The following is a 21,528-nucleotide window of genomic DNA, read 5'->3' on the forward strand; positions in this document are numbered from 1 at the left end:
AAAGGCATAATTATCACATTTAAAAGGACAAATATTAAGGAAAAAAGTTAAAATAGCCAGATTTTGTTTGGCCAAAAAAAAGTTTCAGTTCCTCAATAGTTTAAAATGACTTTTATTTTATTGTCACATTACAAAATTATACAGGTTTATTTTTATGTTCATATTCACTTTATTTATTTATTTTTATTGTTGTTCAAGCACAGTTGTTTCCATTTTCACCCCACCATGCCCCCAGTCCCACCCATCTCTGCCTCCCACCCTCAAACCTACCCCCTTTGGCTTTGTCCATGGGTCCTTTATACATGCTCTTTGATGAACCTTCCTTAATTTTCCCCGCATTATCTCTCTTCCTCTTCCCCTCTGGTGACTGTTGCTTTATTCTTTATTTGAAAGTCTCTGGTAATATTTTGTTTGCTTGTTTATTTTGTCAATTAGGTTCCACTTATGGTAAAATCATATGATATTTGGCTTTCACTGCCTGACTTAATTTACTTAGCATAATGCTCCCCAGTTCCATCCATGCTGTTGCAAAGGGTAGGAGCTCCTTCTTTCTGCTGCATAGTATTCCATTGCGTAAGTGTACTACAGATTTTTGATTCATTCATTTACTAATGGACACCTAGGCTGCTCCCAGCACTTGACTATTATAAATTGTGCTGCTATGAATGTTGCGGTGCATAGGTTGTTTTGAATTGGTGTTTCAAAATTCTTAGGCTACAAGTCCCAGCCATGAAATTGCTGAGTCAAAAGGCAGTTCCATTTTTAGTTTTCTGAGGATATTCCATACTGTTTTCCACAGTAGCTGCACCAGTCTGCATTTCCACGAACAGTACACTAGGGTTCCCTTTTCTCCGCAACCTCATCAGTACTTGTTTGTTGATTTGTTTATCATGGCCATTCTCACCAGAGTGAAATGAAATTTCATCGTGGTTTTAGTTTGCATCTCTCTGATGGCTAGTAATGCCAAGCATCCTTTCATATGTCTCTGGGCCCTCTGTATGTCCTCTTTGGAGAAGTGTCTGTTCAGGTCCTTTGCTCATTTTTTAATTGGGGTGCTTGTATTCCTGGAGTAGAGTCATTACTCAGGATTTTTAATATAAAATTTAGAAAATACAGTTCATCAAAAGAAGAAAAATCATCTGAGATCTTACCTTGATAATAAGCATTGTCACATGTTTTTAAATTTCCATCCAGGCTTTTGAAAATGGTATATACATATTCACATCTACAATTTACTTTTATAAAGAGGAAAACATATATGTTCTACTTTTAATCACATATTTATATATTATGACTTATTTCCTATTCTATCCTATTATATATGATAAATTATTAATAATTATTATATCATAAATTGTTTAACCAATCCCTTGTTGTTGAATATTTATATTTTTTCTTTGCAATTTTAACCAGTGCTATGATGATTGTTCTTGATACAATATTTAATAATATAGGTAGTGTATTGGAATTAATTTCCATAAAAGTAATTGTTACCTAAAGATAAAAGCAAGAATTTATGGTCAATAGTCAAATTGCCCTCCATAAGAAATTGATCTAAACTCTGAACCACAATTTCAATGGTCAAAGAGTAATAGTAATAGATACTTCACAGAAGAATATAGAAAAAATGTCCAATAAACATTGAAAATATGCTTTATTGCAGTAATCCAAGAAATAAAAATTAAAGCAATCAAAGATACTACTTCACATGCTTTATATATACAAATTTTACAGGAGAGATAGAAACTTAGAAAGAGAAATTTTTTAAGTTTGATGAGATATTAAGTGTTGAAGAGGTGAAAAGTGTGTCAATATACCCATTTGGAAGGGCATTTAGATGAAAACTATGCATACCATAGAACCCAGGACTTTCACTTCTGAGAATTAAGGATAGAAAAATACTCACACACGACCCAGGTAAGAGCCTGAGGCACACCCCCACACCGACTGCTGGCTTTGCAGGATGCCAGGACCACAGGGAAGGGGGAATGCACTTTGCCAGTGGAAGGAAAACTGGGCAGACCACCAACATGTGTCCACTCTGAGAGCCATATGAACCATTATGCTCTTTTGAATTCTAAAAACAACTATAAATCATATAATTTTTGTCAATTAACATAAAATATCAAGTACCTCAGAATAGCTATTATAATTTGTTCATGTTTGTGGGGTGACTTTTTCCACAAGCCCCCCCATCCGCCATGACTAGAAGTAAACACTACCAAGACACGATCTGCTTGGGGAGGATAGGTGGCCAGTTTCCCCGTGGAAAAAAGGCCTTGAGCAGTGGCCAGTTGCTCAGCAGAAAAAGGTGGCGAGCCCCTTCCTCCAGGGGCCTTTATTGGGTTGTAATAGACTAGAATACAGGGCGGCAAGGATCAAACAGTAGATAACATTTCAAAGAAATCTGAGGGCTTAGTCTGAGTAAGTGTCTGTCAGGAAGGGGGTTTCGCAGAAACTTTAGGGTTTCCTGGTCAAACCCTTAGTATATGAATGAAAACACTCTTAGCAGAGCAGGTTTCGCAGGTTTTCTAGGAATTCTTTGTGATGTCAGACTTTTCCCCGGGATCCACTCTGGCAAGGCAAGGAGCTGCACCCCTCCCCATCAAGTATTCAGGCTTAAGTGGATTAGACTCAGGAAGCACTTGTCCCAGAGGACATGGGGACTCGGGCTATGTCACATAGCTGGGTGAACAAGGGTCCATTGCTCACTTTTTGTTACAGCCCCCGAAGTCCTTCCATGATGGCCTCCCAAGTGATCATGTCTGGCTTAGGTTGCTCCTCGCTGTGAGGAGACTTACCCATCATGAACTTCCGACCATGCTTTGGGGTCAGGGAGGAAACTAAGGCAGCATTTGCTACCAGAGACAAGCTTTGTCTCCTGTGGCTCCCATTCTGGAGGTCACTCGGTCATCCTTAGCCATGGCGGGTAGTTACAATTCCTGAAACCAGCAGAGTGGTTCCACAACATACGTTGAGCTGACACATCTGTCATTATGTCAGAAAATAAACAGGGGCTCTTTGTACAATTTTGGAGTAGAAACACATCTTCAGCACTTTTCAACTCCACTTTTAGTCCGCCTTTCTCCTATTAGCAAACTTCTCTTCCAGGGGAATGCATCATCAGAGACTACCCTGATTTACATTCTTCTTGTGTCAATTAATACCTCTTGAGGAAAGAATCCTTTAAAGATCAAGATGTTAGCACATTGATTCTCAACTTGTCTGCACATTAAATACCCTGAGAGACTTTACGACATATCATGCCTGGGCCCCATGCAGACCAATTCAAACCCAATCTCTGATGGTAGTATCTGAACATTGTCCTTTTTAATAAAGTCCCTGGGTATTTTCATGTACAGTGAGGTATATAAACTGCTGTCTTAGTGTCTACCTAGGGAACATTTTCAGTTTAAAAGGGAACCATTGTGTTCCTAAGAAATGATATTATAAGTACTCTTTTGGAAGAAAAGTCCTCTCCAGTGTCTCTACCTTGAGCCAGTCTCTTAGGGATCATTGCTCGATGGGGTGACTTCCCGCGGTTGTTAGAACTGCTTCTCCCTAGAGAAGCATCTAAGAGGCCATAATTATCTAAAGGGCAATGTTTTTGTCCTAAAACTCAGACAAATCAACAATAGCCTTTGTAGCCACAGCTACCCTGGGGATACGAATTACCAACTTTGAATAGAATTCACTGACTTCCATTGGATTGCTTTTCAGGAGGCACCACACTAGTTGACCACAAGGAACACAATTCAGAAAAGTCTCTGATTTGTAGGTAAATTTGAATAATTCCCTTAATTTTGCAGTGTTATTGGTTTCCCATAAATAAACCAGGGATAAGGAAGAGGGAACAGATGAAGAAACTTGTGACCTGAAGTCAGAGTATACTCAACTTGGGGAAAGGGAGAAAAACTTTAAAGTTTTTAAAGAGGGACACAGTGGCATATCCCTGAAGAAAATTTAGCCCTTTGGAATTTGGTAAGCCAATCAAATGGGTAAGATTGGAGGGAGGTCTCTCCAGAATGAAGAACAGGGATCTCCCAGCCTAGGACAAATGGAAGTAGCCAAAATTATGCAGAAAAGATAAGGGAAATCTCTGTTTGAAGTAGAGGTTGGGGTAAGGTGGCAGTTGGGTGCTAGGAAGGAGTATTTAAAAAAAAAAAAGAAGGAAAACACCAGAGCCCAGCCTCACATTTACCACTGTTAAAGAGCTCTGATCAGCGTGGCTTAGTTGGTCAGGTGTCCTTCTGTAAAATGAAAGGTTACCAGTTGATTCCGGGTTTGTCGGGAACCATTTCGTGTGGCGTGGGAAACCAGTGGGGAATGAGTTGGCACGCAGGACCATGCCCGTGGAGAGGATTATCTGTGGGGAATCAGGCCTGCATTGTATCTAGGCCACTGTGAGGCCACATTATTGATCCGCCAGTATTTAAACTACATACCTGGTGGAATGCTGAACCTCCCTTTTCCACTAATGATACTCAGTGGACTGGAGGAGTGTGGATGCCCCCTGATGGCCCACTAGAAGAAAACAAACACTGGTTACTGGTATTGAGAAATACTGTTTATGCTGCTGAGCACTTACCAGTTTGTTTCTCTGTCTTTCTTAACACTTTATGCTTTCCTTTAAAGGAGCAACTTTATGTTGTAAACAAAGACCAGAGCGGTGATTACTGTCAGCTCTCCATGGTAGCCACAGTTGGCCTGCGTACCCATGAGGGGGTTTATCATACTTCCAACTCCCCTCTGGTTCCTCCTTGTACCTTAGACTCTAGTCACAATGGCTCAGTCTTCTGGTCTTTATGCCGAGGACTGAATCCCACCATTGCTTTTCTCCCCCAAAGCCCTTTTGCAGTGGATTGGAGAGCTAACTGGAGAATATTAGCTAAGCCTGACACAACAACAGTCTTGGCTCAGCCTCAAAAACTATATACTAATATGTGGTGGGAGGCGCCTGGCACTAGGGCACCTATTATCAGAATGGTTTCTCCCAACCACAGTAGCTCGTGGCATTATAACTCTTGGAAAATGGGTTTGCCTTTCATTACTAGGAAGCATTTGTATATAAGAATAGGTTGTGACTCTAAAGGTGTTCTGGGATGTTCCTACCAGATTGACCCTCCAGAACAAGATTGTGTCCTGGTCTGTACCTCTCACCCCTATCGGTTTTTAGCAACCCCAGGGACAGCCCAAGTCTTTTATAATGAATCTGCAAAGATTTATTCTCTGCATGTCCCTGCAGGTTCCATATATGCCACCTGCCCTATGCATCTCAATATTACTCAGTTAAATCTCACTACAGTTTGTATAGTTAGAAGACAAACTCAAGTATGGGTGCTAGTTGATGTAACCAGAGAGCAGAAGAATCCCAATGGTGTAGTAGTGCTTAACAATGCGTTGACCTCTATATGAGTTGATGATTCGTTGGCACCCTAACTGCATTCATTGTCTCTGCTATAGTTGTTACAGCTACTGCTACCATGGCAACTGCTGCCCTGGTTAACTCAGTTCAAACTGCTCATACTGTGGATGTTCTCTTAACCAACAGGTTAAGAGAAATGCTTCAATAGGCCCAGACTGATCAAGAGATCATGACTTGTCTTTCCGCAGTTGAATCAGCACTAGTGACCCACCAGCAGCTGACCTGTGATCCTGGCTTCGCCAAGTTGTGCGTCACTTCCCTCCTGTGGAATTCCAGCCAACATTCCTGGAGTGATATTTAACATCGCCTAAGAGGGGCTTTTTTCTACCAATTTAAAAGGACAAATTGATAAATTGCAGCTAGATTTACAGCAGCAGCTGCAGGACATTCAGTGCTTGACTAAGTAGAAGATTTTCAAAAACCTCCATGCCAGTATCAGCTGGCTAGACCCCCCAAAATTGGTTTGATGGGCTTAATCTGAGATGTGGGTCTTTGGAGCTGCCAGTTGCTTATTGATTATAGTAATGCTCTGTGTACTTTGCTGCATTTACAAATTATTTTCCCAGGGTTGTATGAAACACCAGCAAGTAGCAAGCTGTATGGGATCTATAGTGGTCTTAACTAAAAATAAGGGGAAAAATGTAGGGAACCATTTCACGTGGCATGGAAATGTAGCTCAGCACTCATGTGGAAAACCAGTGGGGAGCAAGTTGGCATGCAGGACCATAACCTCATAGAGGTTTTCCTGTGGGGAATCAGGCCTGCATTGTACCTAGGCTGCTATAAGACTTGCTTTTACTAAAAAGCAAGCATAAACTACCTTACCCTGAATTGAGGCAATAAGGGTTTACTACAACTTCCTAAAATCTGAGCTAAACCTACCAAGTATGGAGTGTTAACAATCCAACTACTTTTCTTTTTACATTTGCAAATATCCTTCTTTTTCGTTGTAATTAGCAACATCCTCTCCTTTGCTTTCTGTAAAGTTAACCTCCTAAAGCAAACCTGTGCATAGTAAATGAGGACTACCCTCCATGTAATGTACCCAGGAAAACAATAAAATCCTGTCCAGGTAGGGGTTGGGGCCCTCTCTCTCACTTAGAGAGTGGCCATGCCATCCCTTTTTTCCCACAGGACTTCTGTAGTCAATGTGAATTTGTTCATTGGCAGCTGCAACATACACGGATCCTGCCAGCCAGGATTCACCACACCGATTGGTGAACCCACCACGCCTGGGTTGCTGGGTTTGATCCCTGCTTGGGGTGCATGCCAGTGGCAAATGATCAGTGTTTCTTTCTCACATTGCTGTTTCTCTCCCTCCCTTCCCCTACTTCTAAACATAAATAAAATCTTTTTAAAATAGGACTGTCAAACATTCCTTTTAGAAACAAAAAGTAGGAAACCTTCCAGAATATAATGACACTCAGGAACCCTGGATACTATTTGGGAGAGTTCTGGTAACTGGACTTAAGAATATTCTTTCTTCTGCTCTGGCTGGTATGGCTCAGTGGATTGAGTGCCAGCCTGCAAACCAAAGGGTTGCCAGTTCAGTTCCCAGCCAGAGCACATGCCTGGGTTGTGGGCCTTGTCCCTAGTAGGGGACACTTGCAAGGCAACTACACATTGATGCTTCTCTCCCTTTCTTCTCCCTCCCTCCCCCTCTCTCTGGGAATGAATAAATTTTAAAACTCTTTTAAAAATATTCTTTCTTCCTTCAGAGAAAAGCAAGAGGTTGCCCGACAAAAGCTTACCTTAGGGTCAGCTGGTGACTGAGTCTGTCACTGTACATTTAGAATTAGAAGATTAGCTGAAAAACTCAGGTCCTCAAGAGAAAAATAAGAAATGTAAATTGTGAATTTTTTTCCTGTATACCTCAGACACATTTACTTGGATTGATACAACCAGTCATATTTTTGTTTGTGGTACACAATTCTTGACCCAATGTCTTGGATCAATAAAAAAAAGTCTTCCCCCTTTTTATTTTTTATATTTTGTTTCTTTTTATTTTGGCTCCACTTAGCACATTCCTCTCACCTCCCTGTAAGCACTCATTCTGTTGAAATATGTGTTTCAAAAATCATTTACATATAAAGTACTTGTGAACAATATATAGTATTGTTTTAGATACCAGTTGACTCACCAGGGGAACATATATTAGGATGGATATTAGAGAGTTAATACTTTATCAGGGAGTAATGTCTATGAGAGATTAAAAGAGGGAGTAAAAATAACTGGGCAGAGAAAGACTTTGGAGTGTAATGCAAACTCAACACCCTCAAGAGAAAAGGGGAGAAATCAGGCTAGAAATGGTCCAAGGTATGCAACTTGCTAAAAACTGGCCCATTGTCCTCCTTGAGGTCTACTACCACCATTGTCGGGGACTCCAGGTTGCTTTGTGTTGCAGGCAGGTTGGGACACTCAAAGGAGCAACTGCTAGAATGATCTTGGGAAGTAGGGGTCTCATATGTGACCTCCATCTCTGCAACAGTGGTCCCTCTGTTTATGTGTCTATCATACCACTTCTGGAATGACCAATGACAAAGTTGCCCACATTTACTGGCCAAGTAATTTTTTCTACTTCTACTTGGTTGTTTAGTGCCTCCATCAAGGTATTTCTGGTGTGTGTTTACATATAACACAAAGATCTTCACTCTCATATGTCCATTCTCTCTAGAAACCTGTACCTAGACCACTATACCTCTACCCAAGACCTTTATGTCTCAATTTTCTAGACTTTACACTTCAGGGCACCTGATCAGCCATACAATCCATTCATCTCTGCCCATGAACCTCTTTATATTCTTATCTTGGGCCACTTCTCTTTGTGCACAAAGTGGATTAGCCATGCCCCATCCAAAGCCTAACAGTATGTAAGACTTTCCCCTTACCACTCTCATTTAAGGCCACCCCTGAGTGTGACTGATGCAGCTTCTCTTCCCATCTGGGTTTGCCTCCACATAGAAAGCCTATGCATCCATAAACTCAGTTTTGGCTTGTTCTTCTTTCTTTGTCTGGCTACATGAAAGGATCTCCTCATATATTGCCATAGATGTGAACTGTGGTAGAGAGCTGGAGCAACCATGGTGGGTAATAGAGTTTTCTAGGCTAACTTCTCATCTGGTTTTGCTTGGACTTGTTTCTTAGGTACCTTTTCCATTTCATAGATTGCTTCTGGACCCCACCAGACCTTCATAACATAGGGATTTCAACAGAATCCAGCTCATAAAGTTCAATTCCAGGTGCATGACCAGTTAATATTCCATTGTCAAGTGTTCCATGGGCTCTGTAGCATGTTGAGAGTTATTTTTCAAAAAGGCTTATAATTTTTAGCTGCAGATGGCATGGCCTTACTCCAGATATTCAAGGACTTGCATTGCAACTCTCCATTGTGGCTTTTCATAAATCCTATCTTGGATACTAAAGGAATAAAAGAAGACAGTGGGAAGTCTTCTTTTATTTCAGTAAGGGAAAGCCTTAGGTAAAGGTGCCCTGAAAAACTCTCAGCCAGTCCCAGTGGGGAGCTCCAGATCAAAGACTGCCCATCAGTGGAGCCCCACAATGGGCAAAAATGGTTATGTCTCTTGTCTGCCCACTATGCTCAGACTTGGATTGGGGGCTTTCCTAGAAGAATGTACTTGAACAACAATAAAAAAAGAAAGAAAAAGAGAAAAAAACCCAAATCCCTAAAATAAATCTTTTTGAACCTATTTGACCTAAAGTAAATTATGTGGCAATCCCTGAACTGATCACTATGGCCAAGGAGATAAAAAAAAAGACAAAAATTTAAAAAACTTGATTAGCTTAGCTAAGGTTGAATTCTTTACTGGGAGCAGCAAGTGGTGGAGAAGAGGTCCCCCTCAGGAAATCATACTGTACTTATAGAAAAATGGCAAATAGAAGCTGGGTGTCAAAATAACAGATATTTACCATAACATACACAGAGTTCTGGGTATGTTGCATTTAGACCAAAATGGACTTCATTTTACAACGGTAAATAACTGTAAAAAAAAAAGGAGGAATTTTTATACTTTATGACAGCATGGATAGAAATGGAGACTATTATGCTAAGTGAAGTAAGCCATTTGGTGAAAGACAAATACCATATGATCTCACTTATAAGTGGAATCTTATGAACAACACAAACTAATGAGCAAAATAAAATCAGAGGCATAGAAACATGGAACCAACTAACAGCTGTAACAGGGAAAGGGAGAGGTGGGGACTAGTTGAAAGAAGGTGAAGGGACTAGTCAAAGAACATATGTGAAGGACCTATGGACACGGACAACAGTGTGGAAATTGACTGTGGAGTCAGGGGCAGACTGAGTGGAGCTGGGCAAGGAGGGAAAATTGGGACAATTTTAATAGCATAAACAATAAAATATTTAAAATTTTAAAAAAGGGCAAAAAATGCTAATTATAGTATTCCTTAATTGGATGAGAGTTCTGCTTTCATTTTGTTTGAAAATTACCATGAAATTTTGCCAAGGGTATCAGGGATTTGCTCATAGCACTATTGAGAAAATGTCATTCTCTACAGCATGACTGGAAATTTGCAGCTTGTGTGTGTGTGTGTGTACATGCACACACATATATATATGGACAGTGTGGGAGAAGTACAACACTGGTATTTGGACTGTGCTTACATAATGGATCTAACTTCTAACTAACATTTGATCCTTATAAAAAGAAGTGTGAATTATAGGATTACATAATACCTATCTTTGTAAATGGTAGGGGAGGTAAAACCTAACCCCTACCTTGTTAGGGTCTCTGGGTGAGCCTGAGAATTAAATTGACATAAAGCAGATTTACAGGAGAAAAACTTACTAATTTTTTCAATGTAAGCTTTACATGACACAGAAGCCCTCATAAGGAACTGAGGACCCAAAGAACTGTCAAAATCTAAATGCTTTTATATTAGGTTGAAGAAAGAAGAAACTGGAAAAATAACTAAAATATATGGAGGAGCAAAAGGAAGATAATTATTTTACCCAGAAGATGGAGGTGTACGTAATGTGGCTTGCCTCCTCACCTCCTGGCACAACTACAGCAAAATATCAACTAAAATATAGAATAACCATCACTCAGAACCATCAAAAAATGGAGCTGTATGAAAATCAACAACTAAGGAGTTAAAGAAAACAAATTCATCCAACAGGTAGGAGGGATGGAGAGGTGGAGACATGGAGACATGCAACTGCTGGTCCCAAACCCATGTGTAGTAGATATAATACTGAGGAATATCTTCAGAGGAGGAAGTTCCACCCCACACCAGAGCACCCAGCCCAGGGTTCCAGTGCCAGAAAAATAAGTGCCCATAACTTCTGGCTGTAAAAACAAGTAGGGTTAGGTTGGTGGAAGAAACTGTGGGACAGAGAGCTGGGGGACAGCTTCTCCCAGACAGAACTGTAGACAGCAGCCATCGTACCTTTCCCAAGCTCTCCCCCAGGCAGTGCCACAGTGTGGCAGCACCTTCTCTGAAGTTCCATCAACCTGGCTTGCACACAGTAAGCCCTGCCCTGACAATTACCTAAGGCTCTGCCCACCCAACTTATTGGCCCACCCAAGCAACCCTCCTAAAGTGGTAACAGTAGCCTTTTCATATGAAAGGCTGGGCTAGGCACAGGCTTTAGACCTTCCTAAATCCACTCAAATAAGTAACAGCTAAATCCTGCCTCTCTCCTGCTTGCTGAATGGCCTCAGGCCCTGCACTAGCAGCAGCTATCTGTAGATCCCTTTATAGCTTACACCAAGGTGCCTCAGACAGAACACAGGTGGAGGATGACCTTGGCTCGCACCACCTGGAAAAATTCCAAGGCTGCACACACAGTGGACACTTACAGACCATGTTGGAGCATCACCCAACCACCTTCACAAGCTGCAAAAGAAGGTGGTTGCTGGCCAGGGGTCACAGTCAGTCCAACCAGCTGTCTGGGCTAGGTAAATCTCCCCCATTGACCTGCTGGCAGTAATCAAACTTGTCTACAAGAGGAGGGAGTACTCAGCCTACATGAAGGGAGCACCTAGCATACACAGCTTGGGAGATAGGGGAGGCTGTGCTACTAGACCCTACAGAACACCTGTTGCATTAAGCCATGCAACCAAGACATGGATTCAAAGCAGCTCTACCTAATATATAGAAACAAATACAGGGAGGCTTCCAAAATGAGGAGACAAAGAATTATGGCCCAAATGAAAGAACAAAACAAAACTACCAAAAAAACTAAACGAAATGGAGATTAGCAATCTATCAAATGCACAGTTCAAAACACTGACTGTGAGAATGCTCAATGAACTCAATGGGTACTTCAATAGCATAAAAAAGACCCAAGTAGAAATGAAGTATATACTAACTGAACAAAGTATAATTTACAGGGAACCAACAGTAGAGTGGAAGAAGCCAAGAATCAAATTAATGATTTGGAACATAAGGAAAAAGAGAAGACATTCAATCAGTACAGTAAGAAGTAAAAAGAACCCACCAAAACAAGGATAGAGTAAGGAGCCTCTGGGACAACCTCAAACATTCCAACATTTATGTTATTGGGGTGCCAGAAGGAGAAGAGAAAGAATAAGTATTTGGAAACCCTATTTGAAAAAAAATAATGAAAGAAAACTTCCTTAACCTGGTGAAGGAAATAGACATACAAGTCCAGGAAGCACAGAGAGTCTCAAACAAGATGGATACAAAGAGGATCACACCAAGACACATCATAATTAAAACGTCAAAAGTTAAAGATAAAGAGAAAATCTTAAAAGCAGCAAGAGAAAAGCAGATAATTACATACAAAGGAGTTCCCATAAGACTACTAGCTGGTTTATCAAAAGAAACTTTGCAGGCTAGAAGGGACTTACAAGAAGTATTCAAAGTGATGAAAAGCAAGGACCTACATCCAAGATTATTCTATCCATCAAAGCTGTCATTTAGAATAAAGGGCAGATAAAGTACTCCCCAGACAAGGTAAAGCTGAAGAGTTCGTCGTCAAACCATTATTATATGAAATGTTAAAGGAACTTATTTAATAAAAAGAAGATCAAAACTATAAACATTAAAATGACAATAAATACATAACTCTCAACAATTGACTCTAGAAAACAAACTAAGCAAACAAGCAGAACAAGAACAGAATCATAGATATGGAGAACATTGGGATGGTGGCCAGTAGGGAGGGGTTATTAGGAGAATGGGGGAAAGGTGACGGGATTATAAAATAGTTTCAATTAAAAAAATTTTAAAAGAAAAATTAATAAATAAAAAGTACATGAAAAGCAAACTCAAAAAAACCCTAACAAGTCCTTTTTTTTTTTTACTTACCAGGTAATCATGTATTTTAGTTACAAAATGTAACCACATATTGTTAAATATACATTAACCTTATGTGATCAAAAAACAAAAGAACTACAAATTGGTAGTTACAGAATAGGCAGGGGGATGGTAAGAGTTGTCAAAGAACTTACATGCATGACACATGGTCACAAACAAAGGAGGGGGGATTGCCAGAGGGAGTGGGAGGTGTTGGGTGGAGGGTGGCAAAAGGAAAAAAATTGGGACAATTGTTAATAGTATAACCAAAACATAAATTAGTTTTTAAAGTAATTATTTTACCCAGATCTATTTGTACAAACTTCTCCTGTCCTTAACCCCCCTCTCTAGTGATAATAATGGATCTTTCTTCCTGATACAGAGAGGGCAGCCTCACATGTGAGTTTTGTCTCCTACTTTCTGGAAGAAAAGAGAAGGTCAGAGTCCCCTTCCTGGATCTGCTGTTTTTTCAAGTGCATTTAGTTCAAAATAATCCTCATACAAAAGTGGTATATTTGGGAAGTGGAATGTTCTGCCACTCTCCAAGGTCTCCATGACTAGAATGGTCCTGGAGAACTTAGTTACTGATGATTCTTAATTTTCTTGGTTTCTGCTTCCAAGGACATCTGAGGAAGAAATTTATTAGGGGTGCCCTGTGACCTTATTTTGTATCTTTACACATGAGTCACTAAAAAGAATCCTTGCATGGAGCCACCCTTAATTTTAGAGCAAAGAAGAGAATGGTGTCTGGAACATCATGGGTTATAAGCTTCTGTCTGAAACATGGCTATGGAAAGAGAGGAGCTGAAGGGTGCTCTTAGTCTGGCTTAAAAAAAGCGGAAATCAACAATGGTTCTGCTTGTGACCAAAAAATTAGTAAAGAAAATAAGCTTTAAAGTGGGCAGTGGTATTCTGGAAATAGAAGCAGAAAAGAAGATAACAGCTCAGACAGGAGTAGAATTTTAGGTCTATTGGCCCACACCAAAGGAGAGCTATGGCGGGATTCTGGCAAAACCTCAAAGCCAATGTTTTCTGTTTGATGTATCTTTATTATTATTCCTGGTATATAGTCATTTAGTTTGTGATGCTATATGTTGTGGGTCACTGGGAGGTGAGGCTAGCGTTACTGCTATAGGATCAGGTCTATCTGCAAGATAGAACATTGCAAGGAGAACATGCCAATACAATTAATTTATTCATTTACTAAATGTGTACATGCTCAATAATTTCAGTTTATTGCCCCCCAAACCAAAAAGAACAGTTGCACAGTCCACATACTTTTGAGATAATATTCACCAAGTGTTGGCATTCTTATCTGGTTGATAATCACTTTGGTACTCTATAAACTGGACTGGTGGTATGAAAGGCACAGGATAGCAAAGTGAGTTTCTATAGCAAAAAACGCCTCTTCATTCAATTCTTTGCTCAAATGTCATCTCCTCATAGATGGCTTCATTATCTACATAGCCAGTTACTTTCTATTTTCTTATTCTGCTTGGTTTTTACTAATAGTGTTTGTGACTATCCATAGATGAAATATAGATAGATAACACTCTAGAGGGAATAGAGTTTTAAAAGATGTTTTCTTAGGATGGTGGACTTACTTAGGTTGCACAAATAATTGTTCTAATACCCCACTCTACTTTGCTTCTGAATCAAATCAATGATTCAAATCAATGATTCAAAAAGCTTACGTTTCCCCTGAGTAATCTGTGTCTGAATTTCTCCACGTCTGAAATGACAAAACGTATATGACTCTGTGATTCTACATTCTTCTCAGTTAGTAAACCAAAGAACAGAAACCAAGCCTTTCTTCTTCTGGTTTGACTTTTTAAAAAACTCTGTTTCCCATTGGGTGGTACTGATTTTTCACTTTAACTAAGACCTGTCTAATGTTGGCCCAGATCCCTTGGCATGCTGGGTGACTTCAAAGATCACTGTTGCTCTCCAAGGGCATGTTTTTGGCAAGAGGACTCTTTGGATCCCAGCTCTGCAAAGACTCACTGGGATTCTGTAGATTCTGATATCTGCACAGCGAGTGCTTCATGCTGCTCTTGTTTTCATGCCTCTTTGTCATTATCTACATTTGAGAGCAGATGCCAAATGTCCTCCAAGTGACTCCTCAGACACTTTATAACATGAAAAACCCATTAAACTGCATTGAAGCACAGGACAAGGGAAAGAAAATTTTTTCAGGATCCGAAATGTTCTCCTAGGTTGACATGAATAGCCCAGTAAAAGCCAGCAATCATCACAGTTACACCCAGTCCTCTACCCTCAACGTGACCATTTGAGGAAGCCAGTCTCTTGGTAGTGGCATTGGATATATGTGCTTAGCTGGGTGAGAATCCAAGAAGCTACCATTAAAGGCAGACAATCAAGTCACCTGTTGTTTGGGAAAGGTCACTTAAGAGACCTCTCTTTTTACTGTGAACTTTTTATTGTGAAACATATCATACATGCAAAATGTGTATAATGGGCTAAATGTTTGTGTCCCACCAAAGTTCATTTGATGAAACTCTAATCCCCAATGGGATGGTATTTTGAGATGGGACCTTTAGGAGGTAATTACATCCTGAGAGTGGAGCTCTCATAAATGAGATTAGTACCCTTATAAGAAGAGTCAGGAAAGAAATGATCTCTCTTCCCATCATATGAAGATATAGCAAGAACACAAGCTTCATACAAGAAAAAGTCTCTCACTAGGAACTGGTTTGGCCAGCACCCTCATTTCAGATTTTTCAAGCCTTCAGAACTGTAAAAAAATAAATTTCTGGTGTTTAAGCCACAGAATCTGTGATATTTTTGTTACAACAGCAAAAACTGACTAAAGTATCACTGTCTTTTGTCTCTTTCTCCTTCTCTTTCTCTTCCTCTCTCTCTCCACATGCACACACATATACACATAAATACACACACATATATGGGGGGTTGGCAAAAGTAGGTTTACAGTTGTGAGTATACAATACAAAGTTTATTCTTGTATTATTGTTTATTTTTTGCATTACTATTTATTTGTAGTATGACTATAAATCTTTTTTGCCTGCCCCTATGTAGATATACATGCACACACATCTATATTTGGAAATTAAAATCAAGTAACACACTCATGTACCATCAGCCAGTGTAAGAAAGTAGAATATAACTGATATTGTTGAATCCCTATGTGCGTGCTTCTCTCTTACCTCCTCCTTTCTTTACTACCTCCTGCTAGCCCAGCAGTAACCAAAATCTTGTATTTTTTAGTCATCCCCTAGTTTTTCTGTATAGTTTTACCACATAACACATTCCAACGCGATACATTGTTTAATTTTTTTCTGACTTTGTACTTTGTATGAATGAATACACGGCATGCTTTTACGACTCTTCTCCATTAAACCACATGGTAACCACAATAGATTTAACCACAAAGGGAAACAAATATGTGGTTAAACATTTTGGGATTTAACCACAATGATGTGTAGAGCAGTGGTTCACTTTGTTCATTGATTTTTAGTATTTTATTTGTGAGTATAATACAATTTGTTTATCCATTTTAGTGTTTGTGGACATTTTGTGCTTTTATAAATTGTGCTGCTTGGAATTCTTGCATGTGGATGCTGGCATTCATGTGCAAGATTTTCTCTAGGGGATAAGCTGCAAGAGTCATTAAAGCTGGTCACTTATATTCTACTTTTGTTTTCCAACGAGGCTTATGTTTAGATTGTACTTCACTGCTCACTTCTTTTAGGTTATGGCCATGCTGAGCTAATGAAATGCAAGCTGAAGTGATGTGTGACATTTCCGGGCAGGAGCTTTGAGAAGCAACACAATGTTCTTTCCCCTCTTCTGCAGTGCCTGGAAGTATTCCACATGGCAGTTGCTCCATCAGCATGGATCCTAGAGTAAAGGCGACAATGACATAGGATCGGGCCTCCAGTCAACCCACAATGACCATGCATCATGAGTGAGACAGAAAACTTTGTTGTTTATCACCCCCAAAATTATCTAGTTCATCCTGACTGATAGAGAAATTGGTACAAGGGGTGGATTTGTTTGGTATGCATCTATTCAATTTCAGTAAATTATGCCAAGCTGTTTTCCAAAAAGGTTGAGCCAATTTTTTTACTTCTTACTAAAAGTGGATGAAAGTTCCTGTTTTTTCACAGCTTTGCCAAAACATGGTATTTTTAGACTATAATTTGATCTGATGGAACCTTGGGAAATGGTGTCTCATTGTTTTGATTTTTATTTTTCTGATAACTAGTGTTATATTGGTGCGTGTGTATTAAGCACGCAGATTTCTTTTTCTGTGAAATGCCTGCTTACAATTTATGCCTCTATATTGGTTTATTTCCTATATTTCTGTCATGTTTGTCTTTTTCTTGGTTCATATAAGTTCTTTAAATCTGCCCTCTGTGCCTCCCTATCCCTTCTTCCTGTCTTATTTTTCTCCACAGTATTTTGTCATCTTATATATTATTTATTTATCTGCTGATTTGCATATTGGCTTTCTCTCTCAAGCTAGTATATGTAAGGTCCATGAGGTAGGGACTTCCTGGATATTTTTCACTGGTGAATCCCCAGTGCCTAGAGAAGGGCCCAGCACATAGTGGGCACCAGGTAACTTCTTGAATGAATGAAAAAACAGTCACAAGAGTTGACAACATATGTGAATGTTAAGTTTCTTGACCCTAGCCAGTATCCCCAAGTAGGCAGATTTTGTCCTGATACCTTCACACCCTTGAGCTTGATGGATTACTGGCTTCATGAGGATCAGACCTCGAGTTCTAGTCTAGGTCCAAAAGTTTAATAAGACAGGTGTCTTATCTCAAACAGAGTACAAATTCATCCTTCCTCTACCTTTATTTCCTAGTCAAGTCCCTAACGGATTGGATTGTGTCCACCCACACTGCTGAGAGCAATTTTCCTTACTCAGTCTACTGATTCAAATGCTAATTTCTTCTGGAGACACACTACAGACAAATCCAGGGATCACTTTTACCAGCTACCTGGGCATCTCATAGTCCAGTGAAGTTGACACATGAAGTTAGCCATCTCAAGTCCAATCCTTTTCAGCTTGGCACACATACACAATTTCTTAAACCATACTTAATTTCCAAATAAAGATAAGAAGATAATTCTACCTTACATGATACAACTATCTTGTATACTACCAAAGGGGCATTAATCCCTTCCCCAAAAAAGCAGGTAAAATCCTTGAGTCATATCTACTCTTTTCCTGATATCCCATAACTTAAATACTATGATGTAAAATTACTAATATTTGAATATTGACATAAAGTTCATATATTCTATATTACATGATAAGTAAATAAAGGAGAAAACAAAGGTATTTGCTTAATATATGTATATATGCCTATGAATATACTCAGAACAAAATAAGGAGGAAACACTCATGATAATTAGTTTTTGTTTCTATAGCTGCTCATATGATTGTAGCTGGTATTTACAACTACCTTCTACTACCCAGTCTGTATTCTCTTTGCCTTCAGCAGGCACCTCACTGGCCATGGTTCTCTACCTGGCCTGTGTCCTAGCATGGGCACATGCTCAAAAGTTTAGTCTCTACTGGGAATCAGTAGCAGGCCAAGAGTTGTTTGTCAAAAGGAGGGTAGTTATCCGAGGGTGATGGCAGGACCTTGCTCTGAAATCCCAAAGGCCCGTCTTTCAATTCACTTCCTCAGTCTTGGCAAGGCTCCAAAAGGTATCCCTTTCTGTCACTGACACCTCAAGCATGATTGTATCTACCGGATCATATGGCCCGAGGGGCAGAGCAGTTTTCACAGCAGCAGGACCTCTTGCAGGGTCTTCTTCTAAGCCCCACTCAAAACTAGTAAATGGGCAAGAATAATACACTCAGATGAGGGGTATGCTACCTCCAAAATCCAAAGAGGCTCACTAGGCATTATATCTCATTCTTATTGTAGGAAGGGCTGGATGCAGCAGCTTATCCTTCCCCACAGAAGGGATATCTCAACATGCCTCACATCACTGGACCCTAGAAATTTCACTACAGTAGAAGGCCTTTGATTTTTTATTGGTTTTATTTTCTATCCTCTGACATGCAAATGTCTTACCAGTGAATCTAGTTGCCACTTCTTCCACACTAGGTCCAATCAACATAATGTCATCAATGCAGTGGGCCACCATAATATCTGTGAAAAGAAGCCAACATCTCGGCAAACTAAATTACCTATAACAGGGCTAGAGAGTTGAGGTACTCTGAGGTAGGACAGTGAAAGTCTACCATTGGCCTTGCCAGCTGAAAGTAAACTGATTCTTTTGAACCTTTTAGACAGTGATGATAAAAAAGGCCAGATCAATAGTTGCATATCAGTACCAGGAGATATGTTCATTTGTTCAAGCAATGAAACCACATCTGGTACAGCAGCTACCACTGGAGTCACCACCTGGTCATAGTGGTATTTACAACTCCCTTCTTCTATTACCCAGTCTGTATTCCCTTTTCCGTCAGCAAGCACCTCTGCTGCTCATGGTCCTTTACTTGGTTAAGCTTATGACAATCCACCGTCATTCTTCAAGATCTGTCTGTCTTCTACACAGGCCATATAGGAGAGTTGAATGGGGATGTGGAGGGAATCATTGCTCCTGTTTCTTTCAAGTCTTTGATGGTGGCAATAATCTCTGTATTCCCTCCAGGGATGCAATATTGCTTTTGATTTGCTATTTTCCTAAGTAAAGGCAGTTTCAATGGTTTCTATTTGGCTTCTCCCACCTCACTCCACAGGTCAGGAAACCAATGTGGGCATTCTGTCACCTGCTAAGTATGTCTATTTTAATTATGCATTTTAGAACTAAGAAAATAACCACAGGATGGGTTTGGGGACCCACTGGACCCATGGTGAGACATACCTGAGTTAAAACTCCATTGATCGCCTGACCTGTGTAAGCTCTCCTCTTAACTTAAGGGCCACAGGTGCATTCGGGTCCCCTGGAATCATTGTCAGATCCAAGTCAAGCCCCAGTAGTCTCTAAAATTTCTGCTTATTTTATTTCCCCCCATGTGTAGTTACTCTGGTAAAAGCCATAGATGGTCCCTTTGGGGAGGTTGGGAGATTGACCTTTTTAGTAATGTACCTGGGGCCTTTACCGAGGGGTCCCAGGCTTCCCTTCATTCAAAGGCTTCTGAACTTAGAAACTGGCTCAAATATGAGAATTTATTAAGGGGTTTGACTGTTTTTATTACTTGAGTTAGATTTTTGTTCATTTGACCTAAAACTTTCATGTTTATACAGATCACAAAAAAATTTACTAGGTTTTCTATTTCACTTCTAGGAATATCACGCTGAACAAACCAAGGCCATAGGTTTGTGTGAGTCAGACTATTCTAACTGCTGCTTTGATGCTGTTGCCCATTTCGGTAACCTTTGGCCACCACTTGGCCCCTGACTGCCACCACTTGGCCCCTGCCACCCCGAGAAGCAATTACTATCATTGCATTCAGGTTTTTCAGTTGGGTCACTGCAGTTCCCACTATGGGAGTCTGGTGGTCAGGGACGCTGGGGCTACACCCACACAGTTATCGCTCAAAGAATTGGCCCTTTCCAATATGGGTGAATAGGTCTCAAATGACAAAGCCACACCAACATTCCAATTTTCCTAAGCCTCTGTACCCCCTCCCTACATTAAACATTTTTAATTCACTCACAGCGCATCAACTTTTAGTCCATGTTTCAGCCAACCAAATGCACAATCCGTTAAAGCCCTTTGTAATTTCCCAAGCTCCAACATTAAATGCAGAATCTCTTAAATGCAGGACCCATATAATAAGTCTAGCTCAATTCAACTTTATTTTTCTTTTATCATTATCTCACACCCTGTGTATCCAGTCCCACATATATTCCTTAGATTTCTGCTTATATAAAGTAAAAAATTCAGATAGTTCTTTTAGATTACCTCCTCATGAATACTTTGTAATTCACCTTTATGGGACTGTTAGGCCATAAATCTATTTATAGGTCTACAAAGGTGGCAAACACAAGGCCCTCCGGCCTAATCTGGCCCTCCACCTTGTTTTATCTGGTCCTGCACCTCGTTTCTACTCCACCGCAGTGCGGAGCACTCCCTTAACTGTTAAAGAATGGTTTCATTTATACGGTCCTAAAATTATATTACGCACTTTGAAGGTAACCTTGAGGCTGATGTGGCCCCCCACTGAAAATGAGTTTGACACCTCTGGCCTAGAGGCCAAGAAGAGTGTTGTGGGTAGGTCCTGAAAAAAAAGATCAGCCTTGCTTTGAATGGCAATTGCCTCAGGGGAGGCTGTTACTGTTTCCTCGGGCAATGCAAAGTTAACCCCCCTCAGGTGGGGTTGGAGAGGAATCCGACTGCGGGGTATGCTCCCCGTCAGGGGAGAGGCCCTGTTACTGGGGTAAAGAGATAATTTCCTCTGTAGTTGGGGAGGCCACTGTTTCTGGAGACGAGGAGAAAACATTTATACTGAGGGTGGGGAGGCCTCGTCCTCTGGCAAAGAGGACATCAGAATATCGGGCCCTCCAACCCCAACGCCTCCAGCTTCATCAGTATTTTTCCACATATCCCCATTCCCACTTACAGAATCCCACTCTCTCCCAGTCAATGGCTTCATTACCATTGCAGACAGGAAATCCATCTGTATAATTACATATTACAAAAGTCATTCAGGAACCAGATCATACACTTTGATCTAATTGGTAACAAGTTCATATCAAGACTTTACATAAAATAGCACTTTGCATTTTTCCAGTTATAGAATAAAATAAGCATAAAAATCACATCCTATGGTTTCTTTTAGC

At 40.2% G+C, this 21,528-nt stretch overlaps 1 pseudogene; it reads right to left on the reverse strand.

Annotated features, from left to right (window-relative positions):
- Positions 1 to 18,244, reverse strand: part of LOC119048372 (proteasome maturation protein-like) — a 160,430-nt pseudogene extending 142,186 nt beyond the window's left edge.
- Between the last annotated feature and the right edge of the window lie 3,284 nt (positions 18,245 to 21,528).

The sequence above is a fragment of the Artibeus jamaicensis genome, unplaced genomic scaffold (assembly GCF_021234435.1).
Source record: "Artibeus jamaicensis isolate MK-2021 breed Jamaican fruit bat unplaced genomic scaffold, CSHL_Jam_final contig_387, whole genome shotgun sequence".
NCBI classification, from domain to species: Eukaryota; Metazoa; Chordata; class Mammalia; order Chiroptera; family Phyllostomidae; genus Artibeus; species Artibeus jamaicensis.